The sequence below is a fragment of the Cervus elaphus genome, chromosome 33 (genome assembly GCF_910594005.1).
Source record: "Cervus elaphus chromosome 33, mCerEla1.1, whole genome shotgun sequence".
In the NCBI taxonomy this organism is placed as follows: Eukaryota; Metazoa; Chordata; class Mammalia; order Artiodactyla; family Cervidae; genus Cervus; species Cervus elaphus.
The window spans coordinates 344,180-358,856 of NC_057847.1; positions in this window are offsets into that span (position 1 = coordinate 344,180).

Below are 14,677 nucleotides of genomic sequence, written 5' to 3' on the forward strand. Positions count from 1 at the left end.
CATCTCGCGGCGAGGGGGAAGTCTCATGGTTTTTCTCGAGTTGCGGCGGGAACCTGGGGTATATTCTCGAGGTACGACGGGGATGGCCCTTCCACCCACGTGTTTGTTCAGCGACGTCAGGACTCCTGCCTAGTTGCGAGGGACAACTCGGGATTCTCCTCGAGGCTTGGCAGGGCAATTAGGACGCCTCTCCAGCTGAGGCGGGAGACCAAGGGTCCCTTTCCACGTGCCACAGGAATCCTGCGACTCGTATCAAGTTTCACGAGGAGTCAGGCATCGTCTCCTTTGGAGGCACTGATCTCCGCGTACCTCTGGAGTTTTCAAAGGATGTGAGGCCTCCGGTCGCCATCAAGTGGGGAACTAGGTCTTTCTCTGTGGTCTTCACAGGGGATTCAGACAACCTTTCATCTTGGGAGATGCAAGACGAGCCTGCATTCAAGTCACTGCAGGGATATCCGGTCTTATTTCGCTTCAGGGCATCGCAGTGTCCATTCCACTTGAGGCGGCAAACTCAGGGTCCCTCTCACATACCTAGAGCTGAGAGAAGCCTCCTTTTGAGGTGCTTGTGGTAAGGTGGTATTCCTCTGGAGTCGAAGCCAGGGACTAACCTCTCATCTCGGGTTGATTTTTGGTCCACGGAGCTCTTTCGTGTTTCTACAGTGACCTCAGGATCCCTCTCGCCTTGAAACAGTGTTCTTGGGGTTTCTCTGGAGTGCCATCAAGGAAATCAAGGCTCCTTTCATGTGTGATGTGCAACACGGAATTGCTCTGCACGCAGTGCAGGGGAATCGGGCCTCATCTCACGGTGAGGGGGAAGTCTCATGGTTTTTCTCGAGTTGTGGCGAGAACCTGGGGTATATTCTCGAGTTACGACGGGGATGGCCCTTCCATCCACGTGTTTATTCAGCGACATCAGGACTCCTTCCTAGTTGCGAGGGACAACTCGGGATTCTCCTCGAGGCTTGGCAGGGCAATTGGGACGCCTCTCCAGCTAAGGCGGGAGATCAAGGGTCCCTTTCCACGTGCCACAGGAATCCTGGGACTCCTATCAAGTTTCACGAGGAGTCAGGCATCGTCTACTTTGGAGGCACTGATCTCCGCGTACCTCTGGAGTTTTCAAAGGATATGAGGCCTCCGGTCGCGATGAGGTGGGAAACTAGGTCTTTCTCTGTGGTCTCCACGGGGGATTCAGACATCCTTTCGTCTTGTGAGATGGAAGACGTGCCTGCATTTAAGTCACTGCAGGGATATCCGGCCTTATTTTGAGTCAGGGCATCGCGGTGTCCATTCCACTTGTGGCCGCAAACTCAGGGTCCCTCTCACATATCTAGAGCTGAGAGAAGCCTCCTCTTGAGGTGCTTGTGGTAAGGTGGTATTCCTCTGGAGTCGAAGCCAGGGACTAACCTCTCATCTCGAGTTGATTTTTGGTCCACGGAGCTCTTTCGTGTAGCTACAGTGACCTTAGGATCCCTCTAGCCTTGAAACAGTGTTCTTGGTGTTTCTCTGGAGTGCCATCAAGGAAATCAAGGCTCTTTTCATGTGTGATGTGAAATACGGAATTGCTCTGCACGTACTGCAGGGGAATCGGGCCTCATCTCGCGGCGAGGGGGACGTCTCATGGTTTTTCTCGAGTTGCGGCGGGAACCTGGGGTATATTCTCGAGTTACGACGGGGATGGCCCTTCCACCCACGTGTTTGTTCAGCGACGTCAGGACTCCTGCCTAGTTGCGAGGGACAACTCGGGATTCTTCTCGAGGCTTGGCAGGGCAATTGGGACGCCTCTCCAGCTGACGCGGGAGACCAAGGGTCCCTTTCCACGTGCCACAGGAATCCTGGGACTCCTATCAAGTTTCAGGAGGAGTCAGGCATCGTCTCCTTTGGAGGCACTGATCTCCGTGTACCTCTGGAGTTTTCAAAGGATGTGAGGCCTCCGGTCGCGATGAGGTGGGGAACTAGGTCTTTCTCTGTGGTCTCCACTGGGGATTCAGACATCTTTTCATCTTGGGAGATGCAAGACGTGCCTGCATTCAAGTCACTGCAGGGATATCCGCCTTATTTCGAGTCAGGGCATCGCGGTGTCCATTCCACTTGAGGCCGCAAACTCAGGGTCCCTCTCACATACCTAGAGCTGAGAGAAGCCTCCTCTTGAGGTGCTTGTGGTAAGGTGGTATTCCTCTGGAGTCGAAGCCAGGGTCTAACCTCTCATCTCGAGTTGATTCTTGGTCCACGGAGCTCTTTCGTGTTGCTACAGTGACCTCAGGATCCCTATAGCCTTGAAACAGTGTTCTTGGGGTTTCTCTGGAGTTCCGTCAAGGCAATCAAGGCTCCTTTCATGTGTGATGTGCAACACGGAATTGCTCTGCACGCAGTGCAGGATATCGGGCCTCATCTCGCGGCGAGGGGGAAGTCTCATGGTTTTTCTCGAGTTGCGGCGGGAACCTGGGGTATATTCTCGAGGTACGACGGGGATGGCCCTTCCAGCCACGTGTTTGTTCAGCGACGTCAGGACTCCTGCCTAGTTGCGAGGGACAACTCGGGATTCTCCTCGAGGCTTGGCAGGGCAATTAGGACGCCTCTCCAGCTGAGGCGGGAGACCAAGGTTCCCTTTCCACGTGCCACAGGAATCCTGGGACTCGTATCAAGTTTCACGAGGAGTCAGGCATCGTCTCCTTTGGAGGCACTGATCTCCGCGTACCTCTGGAGTTTTCAAAGGATGTGAGGCCTCCGGTCGCCATCAAGTGGGGAACTAGGTCTTTCTCTGTGGTCTTCACAGGGGATTCAGACAACCTTTCATCTTGGGAGATGCAAGACGTGCCTGCATTCAAGTCACTGCAGGGATATCCGCCTTATTTCGAGTCAGGGCATCGCGGTGTCCATTCCACTTGAGGCCGCAAACTCAGGGTCCCTCTCACATACCTAGAGCTGAGAGAAGCCTCCTCTTGAGGTGCTTGTGGTAAGGTGGTATTCCTCTGGAGTCGAAGCCAGGGACTAACCTCTCATTTCGAGTTGATTTTTGGTCCACGGAGCACTTTCGTGTTGCTGCAGTGACCTCAGGATCCCTCTAGCCTTAAAACAGTGTTCTTGGGGTTTCTCTGGAGTGCCATCAAGGAAATCAAGGCTCCTTTCATGTGTGATGTGCAACACGGAATTGCTCTGCACGCAGTGTAGGGGAATCGGGCCTCATCTCGCGGCGAGGGGGAAGTCTCATGGTTTTTCTCGAGTTGCGGCGGGAACCTGGGGTATATTCTCGAGTTACGACGGGGATGGCCCTTCCAGCCACGTGTTTGTTCAGCGACGTCAGGACTCCTGCCTAGTTGCGAGGGACAACTCGGGATTCTCCTCGAGGCTTGGCAGGGCAATTGGGACGCCTCTCCAGCTGACGCGGGAGACCAAGGGTCCCTTTCCACGTGCCACAGGAATCCTGGGACTCCTATCAATTTTCAGGAGGAGTCAGGCATCGTCTCCTTTGGAGGCACTGATCTCCGTGTACCTCTGGAGTTTTCAAAGGATGTGAGGCCTCCGGTCGCCATGAGGTGGGGAACTAGGTCTTTCTCTGTTGTCTCCACTGGGGATTCAGACATCTTTTCATCTTGGGAGATGCAAGACGTGCCTGCATTCAAGTCACTGCAGGGATATCCGCCTTATTTCGAGTCAGGGCATCGCGGTGTCCATTCCACTTGAGGCCGCAAACTCAGGGTCCCTCTCACATACCTAGAGCTGAGAGAAGCCTCCTCTTGAGGTGCTTGTGGTAAGGTGGTATTCCTCTGGAGTCGAAGCCAGGGACTAACCTCTCATTTCGAGTTGATTTTTGGTCCACGGAGCACTTTCGTGTTGCTGCAGTGACCTCAGGATCCCTCTAGCCTTAAAACAGTGTTCTTGGGGTTTCTCTGGAGTGCCATCAAGGAAATCAAGGCTCCTTTCATGTGTGATGTGCCACACGGAATTGCTCTGCACGCAGTGTAGGGGAATCGGGCCTCATCTCGCGGCGAGGGGGAAGTCTCATGGTTTTTCTCGAGTTGCGGCGGGAACCTGGGGTATATTCTGAGTTACGACTGGGATGGCCCTTCCACCCACGTGTTTGTTCAGCGACGTCAGGACTCCTGCCTAGTTGCGAGGGATAACTCGGGATTCTCCTCGAGGCTTGGCAGGTCAATTGGGACGCCTCTCCAGCTGAGGCAGGAGATCAAGGGTCCCTTTCCACGTGCCACAGGAATCCTGGGAGTCCTATCAAGTTTCACGAGGAGTCAGGCATCGTCTCCTTTGGAGGCACTGATCTCCGCGTACCTCTGGAGTTTTCAAAGGTTGTGAGGCCTTCGGTCGCGATGAGGTGGGGAACTAGGTCTTTCTCTGTTGTCTCCACAGGCGATTCAGACATCCTTTCGTCTTGGGAGTTGCAAGACGAGCCTGCATTCAAGTCACTGCAGGGATATTCAGCCTTATTTTGAGCCAGGGCATAGCGGTGTCCATTCCACTTGAGGCCGCAAACTCAGGGTCCCTCTCACATACCTAGAGCTGAGAGAAGCCTCCTCTTGAGGTGCTTGTGGTAAGGTGGTATTCCTCTGGAGTCGAAGCCAGGGACTACCCTCTCATCTCGAGTTGATTTTTGGTCCACGGAGCTCTTTCTTGTTGCTACAGTGACCTCAGGATCCCTCTAGCCTTGAAAGAGTGTTCTTGGGGTTTCTCTGGAGTGCCATCAAGGAAATCAAGGCTCCTTTCATGTGTGATGTGCAACACGGAATTGCTCTGCACGCAGTGCAGGGGAATCGGGCCTCATCTCGCGGCGAGGGGGAAGTCTCATGGTTTTTCTCGAGTTGCGGCGGGAACCTGGGGTATATTCTCGAGGTACGACGGGGATGGCCCTTCCACCCACGTGTTTGTTCAGCGACGTCAGGACTCCTGCCTAGTTGTGAGGGACAACTCGGGATTCTCCTCGAGGCTTGGCAGGGCAATTAGGACGCCTCTCCAGCTGAGGCGGGAGACCAAGGGTCCCTTTCCACGTGCCACAGGAATCCTGCGACTCGTATCAAGTTTCACGAGGAGTCAGGCATCGTCTCCTTTGGAGGCACTGATCTCCGCGTACCTCTGGAGTTTTCAAAGGATGTGAGGCCTCCGGTCGCCATCAAGTGGGGAACTAGGTCTTTCTCTGTGGTCTTCACAGGGGATTCAGACAACCTTTCATCTTGGGAGATGCAAGACGAGCCTGTATTCAAGTCACTGCAGGGATATCCGGTCTTATTTCGAGTCAGGGAATCGCCGTGTCCATTCCACTTGAGGCGGCAATCTCAGGGTCCCTCTCACATACATAGAGCTGAGAGAAGCCTCCTTTTGAGGTGCTTGTGGTAAGGTGGTATTCCTCTGGAGTCGAAGCCAGGGACTAACCTCTCATCTCGGGTTGATTTTTGGTCCACGGAGCTCTTTCGTGTTTCTACAGTGACCTCAGGATCCCTCTCGCCTTGAAACAGTGTTCTTGGGGTTTCGCTGGAGTGCCATCAAGGAAATCAAGGCTCCTTTCTTGTGTGATGTGCAACACGGAATTGCTCTGCACGCACTGCAGGGGAATCGGGCCTCATCTCATGGTGAGGGGGAAGTCTCATGGTTTTTCTCGAGTTGTGGCGAGAACCTGGGGTATATTCTCGAGTTACGACGGGGATGGCCCTTCCATCCACGTGTTTAGTCAGCGACGTCAGGACTCCTTCCTAGTTGCGAGGGACAACTCGGGATTCTCCTCGAGGCTTGGCAGGGCAATTGGGACGCCTCTCCAGCTAAGGCGGGAGACCAAGGGTCCCTTTCCACGTGCCACAGGAATCCTGGGACTCCTATCAAGTTTCACGAGGAGTCAGGCATCGTCTCCTTTGGAGGCACTGATCTCCGCGAACCTCTGGACTTTTCAAGGGATGTGAGGCCTCCGGTCGCGATGAGGTGGGGAACTAGGTCTTTCTCTGTGGTCTCCACAGGGGATTCAGACATCCTTTCATCTTGGGAGATGCAAAACGAGCGTGCATTCAAGTCACTGCAATGATATCCGGCCTTATTTCGAGTCAGGGCATCGCGGTGTCCATTCCACTTGAGGCCGCAAACTCAGGGTCCCTCTCACCTACCTAGAGCTGAGAGAAGCCACCTCTTGAGGTGCTTGTGGTAAGGTGGTATTCCTCTGGAGTCGAAGCCAGGAACTAACCTCTCATCTCGAGTTGATTTTTGGTCCATGGAGCTCTTTCGTGTTTCTACAGTGGCCTCAGGATCCCTCTAGCCTTGAAACACTGCTCTTGGGGTTTATCTGGAGTGCCATCAAGGAAATCAAGGCTCCTTTCATGTGTGATGTGCAACACGGAATTGCTCTGCACGCAGTGCAGGGGAATCGGGCCTCATCTCGCGGCAAGGGGGAAGTCTCATGGTTTTTCTCGAGTTGCGGCGGGAACCTGGGGTATATTCTCGAGTTACCACGGGGATGGCCCTTCCACACACGTGTTTGTTCAACGACGTCAGGACTCCTGCCTAGTTGCGAGGGACAACTCGGGATTCTCCTCGAGGATTGGCAGGGCAATTGGGACGCCTCTCCAGCTGAGGCGGGAGACCAAGGGTCCCTTTCCACGTGCCACAGGAATCCTGGGACTCCTATCAAGTTTCACGAGGAGTCAGGTATCGTCTCCTTTGGAGGCACTGATCTCTGCGTACCTCTGGAGTTTTCAAAGGATGTGAGGCCTCCGGTCACGATGAGGTGGCGAACTACGTCTTTCTCTGTGGTCTCCACAGGGGATTCAGACATCCTTTCGTCTTCGGAGATGCAAGACGAGCCTGCATTCAGTCACTGCAGGGATATCCGGCCTTATTTCGAGTCAGGGCATCGCGGTGTCCATTCCACTTGTGGCCGCAAACTCAGGGTCCCTCTCACATACCTAGAGCTGAGAGAAGCCTCCTCTTGAGGTGCTTGTGGTAAGGCGGTATTCCTCTGGAGTCGAAGCCAGGGACTAACCTCTCATCTCGAGTTGATTTTTGGTCCACAGAGCTCTTTCGTGTTGCTACAGTGACCTCAGGATCCCTCTAGCCTTGAAACAGTGTTCTTGGGGTTTCTCTGGAGTGCCATCAAGGAAATCAAGGCTCCTTTCATGTGTGATGTGCAACACGGAATTGCTCTGCACGCAGTGCAGGGGAATCGGGCCTCATCTCGCGGCGAGGGGCAAGTCTCATGGTTTTTCCCGAGTTGCGGCGGGAACCTGGGGTATATTCTCGAGTTACGACGGGGATGACCCTTCCAGCCACGTGTTTGTTCAGCGACGTCAGGACTCCTGCCTAGTTGCAAGGGACAACTCGGGATTCTCTTCGAGGTTTGGCAGGGCAACTGGGATGCCTCTCCAGCTGAGGCGGGTGACCAAGGGTCCCTTTCCACGTGCCACAGGAATCCTGGGACTCCTATCAAGTTTCACGAGGAGTCAGGCATCGTCTCCTTTGGAGGCACTGAGCTCCGCGTACCTCTGGAGTTTTCAAAGGATGTGAGGCCTCCGGTCGCGATGAGGTGGGGAACTAGGTCTTTCTCTGTGGTCTCCACTGGGGATTCAGACATCTTTTCATCTTGGGAGATGCAAGACGTGCCTGCATTCAAGTCACTGCAGGGATATCCGCCTTATTTCGAGTCAGGGCATCGCGGTGTCCATTCCACTTGAGGCCGCAAACTCAGGGTCCCTCTCACATACCTAGAGCTGAGAGAAGCCTCCTGTTGAGGTGCTTGTGGTAAGGTGGTATTCCTCTGGAGTCGAAGCCAGGGACTAACCTCTCATCTCGAGTTGATTTTTGGTCCAAGGAGCTCTTTCGTGTTGCTGCAGTGACCTCAGGATCCCTCTAGCCTTAAAACAGTGTTCTTGGGGTTTCTCTGGAGTGCCATCAAGGAAATCAAGGCTCCTTTCATGTGTGATGTGCCACACGGAATTGCTCTGCACGCAGTGTAGGGGAATCGGGCCTCATCTCGCGGCGAGGGGGAAGTCTCATGGTTTTTCTCGAGTTGCGGCGGGAACCTGGGGTATATTCTCGAGTTACGACGGGGATGGCCCTTCCACCCACGTGTTTGTTCAGCGACGTCAGGACTCCTGCCTAGTTGCGAGGGATAACTCGGGATTCTCCTCGAGGCTTGGCAGGGCAATTGGGACGCCTCTCCAGCTGAGGCAGGAGACCAAGGGTCCCTTTCCACGTGCCACAGGAATCCTGGGACTCCTATCAAGTTTCAGGAGGAGTCAGGCATCGTCTCCTTTGGAGGCACTGATCTCCGCGTACCTCTGGAGTTTTCAAAGGATGTGAGGCCTCCGGTCGCGATGAGGTGGGGAACTAGGTCTTTCTCTGTGGTCTCCACAGGGAATTCAGACATCCTTTCGTCTTGGGAGATGCAAGACGAGCCTGCATTCAAGTCACTGCAGGAATATGCGGCCTTAATTCGAGTCAGGGAATCGCGGTGTCCATTCCACTTGAGGCCGCAAACTCAGGGTCCCTCTCACATACCTAGAGCTGAGAGAAGCCTCCTGTTGAGGTGCTTGTGGTAAGGTGGTATTCCTCTGGAGTCGAAGCCAGGGACTAACCTCTCATCTCGTGTTGATTTTTGGTCCACGGAGCTCTTTCGTGTTGCTGCAGTGACCTCAGGATCCCTCTAGCCTTAAAACAGTGTTCTTGGGGTTTCTCTGGAGTGCCATCAAGGAAATCAAGGCTCCTTTCATGTGTGATGTGCCACACGGAATTGCTCTGCACGCAGTGTAGGGGAATCGGGCCTCATCTCGCGGCGAGGGGGAAGTCTCATGGTTTTTCTCGAGTTGCGGCGGGAACCTGGGGTATATTCTCGAGTTACGACGGGGATGGCCCTTCCACCCACGTGTTTGTTCAGCGACGTCAGGACTCCTGCCTAGTTGCGAGGGATAACTCGGGATTCTCCTCGAGGCTTGGCAGGGCAATTGGGACGCCTCTCCAGCTGAGGCAGGAGACCAAGGGTCCCTTTCCACGTGCCACAGGAATCCTGGGAGTCCTATCAAGTTTCACGAGGAGTCAGGCATCGTCTCCTTTGGAGGCACTGATCTCCGCGTACCTCTGGAGTTTTCAAAGGATGTGAGGCCTCCGGTAGCGATGAGGTGGGGAACTAGGTCTTTCTCTGTGGTCTCCACAGGGGATTCAGACATCCTTTCGTCTTGGGAGATGCAAGACAAGCCTGCATTCAAGTCACTGCATCGATATCCTGCCTTATTTCGAGTCAGGGCGTCGCGGTGTCCATTTCACTTGAGGCCACAAAATCAGGGTCCCTCTCACATACCTAGAGCTGAGAGAAGCCTCTTCTTGAGGTGCTTGTGGTAAGGTGGTATTCCTCTGGAGTCGAAGCCAGGGACTACCCTCTCATCTCGAGTTGATTTTTTGTCCACGGAGCTCTTTCGTGTTGCTACAGTGACCTCAGGATCCCTCTAGCCTTGAAACAGTGTTCTTGGGGTTTCTCTGTAGTGCCATCAAGGAAATCAAGGCTCCTTTCATGTGTGATGTGCAGCACGGAATTGCTCTGCACGCAGTGCAGGGGAATCGGACCTCATTTTGTGGCGAGGAAGAAGTCTCATGGTTTTTCTCGAGTTGCGGCGGGAACCTGGGATATATTCTCGAGGTACGACGGGGATGGTCCTTCCACCCACGTGTTTGTTCAGCGACGTCAGGACTCCTGCCTAGTCGCGAGGGACAACTCGGGATTCTCCTCGAGGCTTGGCAGGGCAATTGGAACGCCTCTCCAGGTGAGGCGGGAGACCAAGGGTCCCTTTCCACGTGCCACAGGAATCCTGGGACTCCTATCAAGTTTCACGAGGAGTCAGAAATCGTCTCCTTTGGAGGCACTGATCTCCGCGTACCTCTGGTGTTTTCAAAGGATGTGAGGCCTCCGCTCGCGATGAGGTGGGGAACTAGGTCTTTCTCTGTGGTCTCCACAGGGGATTCAGACATCCTTTCATCTTGGAAGATGCAAGACGAGCCTACATTCAAGTCACTGCAGGGATATCCGGCCTTATTTCGAGTCAGGCCATCGGGGTGTCCATTCGACTTGAGGCCGCAAACTCAGGGTGCCTCTCACATACCTAGAGCTGAGAGAAGCCTCCTCTTGAGGTGCTTGTGGTAAGGTGGTATTCTTCTGGAGTTGAAGCCAGGGACTAACCTTTCATCTCCAGTTGATTTTTGGTCCACGGAGCTCTTTCTTGTTGCTACAGTGACCTCAGGATCCCTCTAGCCTTGAAACAGTGTTCTTGGGGTTTCTCTGGAGTGCAGTCAAGGAAATCAAGGCTCCGTTCATGTCTGATGTGCAACACGGAATTGCTCTACACGCAGTGCAGGATATCGGGCCTCATCTCACGGCGAGGGGGAAGTCTCATGGTTTTTCTCGAGTTGCGGCGGGAACCTGGGGTATATTCTCGAGTTACGTCGGCGATGGCCCTTCCACCCACGTGTTTGTTCAGTGACGTCAGGACTCCTGCCTTGTTGCGAGGGACAACTCGGGATTCTCCTCGAGGCTTGGCAGGGCAATTGGGACGCCTGTCCAGCTGAGCCGGGAGACCAAGGGTCCCTTTCCACGTGCCACAGGAATCCTGGGACTCCTATCAAGTTTCAGGAGTCAGGCATCGTCTCCTTTGGAGGCACTGATCTCCACGTACCTCTGAAGTTTTCAAAGGATGTGAGGCCTCGGGTCGCGATGAGGTGGGGAACTAGGTCTTTCTCTGTGGTCTCCACAGGGGATTCAGACATCCTTTCGTCTTGGGAGATGCAAGACGAGCCTGCATTCAAGTCACTGCAGGGATATCCAGGCTTATTTCGAGTCAGGGCATCGCGGTGTCCATTCCACTTGAGGCCGCAAACTCAGGGTCCCTCTCACATACCTAGAGCTGCGAGAAGCCTCCTCTTGAGGTGCTTGTGGTAAGGTGGTATTCCTCTGGAGTCGAAGCCAGGGACTAACCTCTCATCTCGAGTGGATTCTTGGTGCACGGAGCTCTTTCGTGTTGCTACAGTGACCTCAGGTTCCCTCGAGCCTTGAAACAGTGTTCTTGGGGTTTCTCTGGAGTGCCATCAAGGAAATCAAGGCTCCTTTCATGTGTGATGTGCAACACGGAATTGCTCTGCACGCAGTGCAGGAGAATCGGGCCTCATCTCGCGGCGAGGGGGAAGTCTTATGGTTTTTCTCGAGGTGCGGCGGGAACCTGGGGTATATTCTCGAGTTACGATGGGGATGGACCTTCCACCCACGTGTTTGTTCAGCGACGTCAGGACTCCTGCCTAGTTGCGAGGGACAACTCGGGATTCTCCTCGAGGCGTGGCAGGGCAATTGGGACGCCTCTCCAGCTGAGGCGGGAGACCAAGGGTCCCTTTCCACGTGCCACAGGAATCCTGGGACTCCTATCAAGTTTCAGGAGGAGTCAGGCATCGTCTCCTTTGGAGGCACTGATCTCCGCGTACCTCTGGAATTTTCAAAGGATGTGAGGCCTCCGGTCGCGATGAGGTGGGGAACTAGGTCTTTCTCTGTGGTCTCCACAGGGGATTCAGACATGCTTTCGTCTTGGGAGATGCAAGACGAGCCGGCATTCAAGTCACTGCAGGGATATCCGGCCTTATTTCAAGTCACGGTATCGCGGTGTCCATTCCACTTGAGGCCGGAAACTCAGGGTCCCTCTCACATACCTAGAGCTGAGAGAAGCCTCCTCTTGAGACGCTTGTGGTAAGGTGGTATTCCTCTGGAGTCGAAGCCAGGGACTAACCTCTCATCTCGAGTTGATTTCTGGTCCACGGAGCTGTTCCGTGTGGCTACAGTGACCTCAGGATCCCTCTAGCCTTGAAACAGTGTTCTTGGGTTTTCTCTGGAGTGCCATCAAGGAAATCAAGGCTCCTTTCATGTGTGATGTGCAACAAGGAATGGCTCTGCACGCAGTGCAGGGGAATCGGGCCTCATCTGGCGGCGAGGGGGAAGTCTCATGGTTTTTCTCGAGTTGCGGCGGGAACCTGGGGTATATTCTCGAGTTACGACGGGGATGGCCCTTCCACCCACGTGTTTCTTCAGCGATGTCAAGACTCCTGCCTAGTTGCGAGGGACAACTCGGGATTCTCCTCGAGGTTTGGTAGGGAAATTGGGACGCCTCCCCAGCTTAGGCGGGAGACCAAGGGTCCCTTTCCACGTGCCACAGGAATTCTGGGACTCCTATCAAATTTCACGAGGAGTCAGGCATCGTCTCCTTTGGAGGCACTGATCTCCGTGTACCTCTGGAGTTTTCAAAGGATGTGAGGCCTCCGGTCGCGATGAGGTGGGGAACTAGGTCTTTCTCTGTGGTCTCCACAGGGGATTCAGACATCTTTTCATCTTCGGAGATGCAAGACGTGCCTGCATTCAAGTCACTGCAGGGATATCCGGCCTTATTTCGAGTCAGGGCATTGCGGTGTCCATTCCACTTGAGGCCGCAAACTCAGGGTCCCTCTCACATACCTAGAGCTGAGAGAAGCCTCCTCTTGAGGTGCTTGTGGTAAGGTGGTATTCCTCTGGAGTCGAAGCCAGGGACTAACCTCTCATCTCTAGTTGATTTTTGGTCCACGGAGCTCTTTCGTGTTGCTGCAGTGACCTCAGGATCCCTCTAGCCTGGAAACAGTGTTCTTGGGGTTTCTCTGGAGTGCCATCAAGGAAATCAAGGCTCCTTTCATGTGTGATGTGCAACACGGAATTGCTCTACACGCAGTGCAGGGGAATCGGGCCTCATCTCGTGGCGAGGGGGAAGTCTCATGGTTTTTCTCGAGTTGCGGCGGGAATCTGGGGTATATTCTCGAGTTCCGACGGGGATGGCCCTTCCACCCAAGTTTTTGTTCAGCCACGTCAGGACTCCTGCCTAGTTGCGAGGGACAACTCGGGATTCTCCTCAAGGATTGGTATGGCAATTTGAACGCCTCTCCAGCTGAGGCGGGAAACCAAGGGTCCCTTTCCACGTGCACAGGAATCCTGGGACTCCTATCAAGTTTCACGAGGAGTCAGGCATCGTCTCCTTTGGAGGCACTGATCTCCGCATACCTCTGCAGTTTTCAAAGTATATGAGGCCTCCGGTCGCGATGAGGTGGGGAACTAGGTCTTTCTCTGTGGTCTCCACAGGGGATTCAAACATCCTTTCGTCTTGGGAGATGCAAGACGAGCCTGCATTCAAGTCACTGCAGGGATATCCGGCTTAATTTCGAGTCAGGGTATCGCGGTGTCCATTCCACTTGAGGCCGCAAACTCAGGGTCCCTCTCTCATACCTAGAGCTAAGAGAAGCCTCCTCTTGAGATGCTTGTGGTAAGGTGGTATTCCTCTGGAGTCGAAGCCAGGGACTAACCTCTTATCTCGAGTTGATTTTTGGTCCACGGATCTCTTCCGTGTTGCTACAGTGACCTCAGGATCCCTCTAGCCTTGAAACAGTGTTCTTGGGTTTTCTCTGGAGTGCCATGAAGGAAATCAAGGCTCCTTTCATGTGTGATGTGCAACACGGAATTGCTCTGCACGCAGTGCAGGCGAATCGGGCCTCATCTGGCGGCGAGGGGGAAGTCTGATGGTTTTTCTCGAGTAGCGGCGGGAACCTGGGGTATATTCTGGAGTTACGACGGGGGTGGCCCTTCCACCCACGTGTTTGTTCAGCGACGTCAAGACTCCTGCATAGTTGCGAGGGACAACTCGGGATTCTCCTCGAGGTTTGGTAGGGCAATTGGGACGCCTCCCCAGCTTAGGCGGGAGACCAAGGGTCCCTTTCCACGTGCCACAGGAATCCTGGGACTCCTATCAAGTTTCACGAGGAGTCAGGCATCGTCTCCTTTGGAAGCACTGATCTCCGCATACCTCTGGAATTTTCAAAGGATGTGAGGCCTCCGGTCGTGATGAGGTGGGGATCTAGGTCTTTCTTTGTGGTCTGCACAGGGGATTCAGTCATCCTTTCGTCTTGGGAGATGCAAGACGAGCCTGCATTCAAGTCACTGCAGGGATATCCGGCCTTATTTCGAGTCAGGGCATCGCGGTGTCCATTCCACTTGAGGCCGCAAACTCAGGGTCCCTCTCACATACCTAGAGCTGAGAGAAGCCTCCTCTTGAGGTGCTTGTGGTAAGGTGGTATTCCTCTGGAGTCGAAGCCAGGGACTAACCTCTCATCTCGAGTTGATTTTGGGTCCATGGAGATCTTTCTTGTTGCTACAGTGACCTCAGGATCCCTCTAGCCTTGAAACAGTGTTCTTGGGGTTTCTCTGGAGTGCCATCAAGGAAATCAAGGCTCCTTTCATGTGTGATGTGCAACACGGAATTGCTCTGCACGCAGTACAGGGGAATCGGGCCTCATCTCACGGCGAGGGGGAAGTCTCATGGTTTTTCTCGAGTTGCGGCGGGAACCTGGGGTATATTCTCGAGTTACGACGGGGATGGCCCTTCCACCTACGTGTTCGTTCAGCCACGTCAGGACTCCTGCCTAGTTGCGACGGACAACTCGGGATTCTCCTCGAGGCTTGGCAGGGCAATTGGGATGCCTCTCCAGCTGAGGCGGGAGACCAAGGGTCCCTTTCCACGTGCCAAAGGAATCCTGGGACTCCTATCAAGTTTCGCGAGGAGACAGGCATCGTCTCCTTTGGAGGCACTGTTCTCCGCGTACCTCTGGAGTTTTCAAAGGATGTGAGGCCTCCGGTCGCGATGAGGTGGGGAAC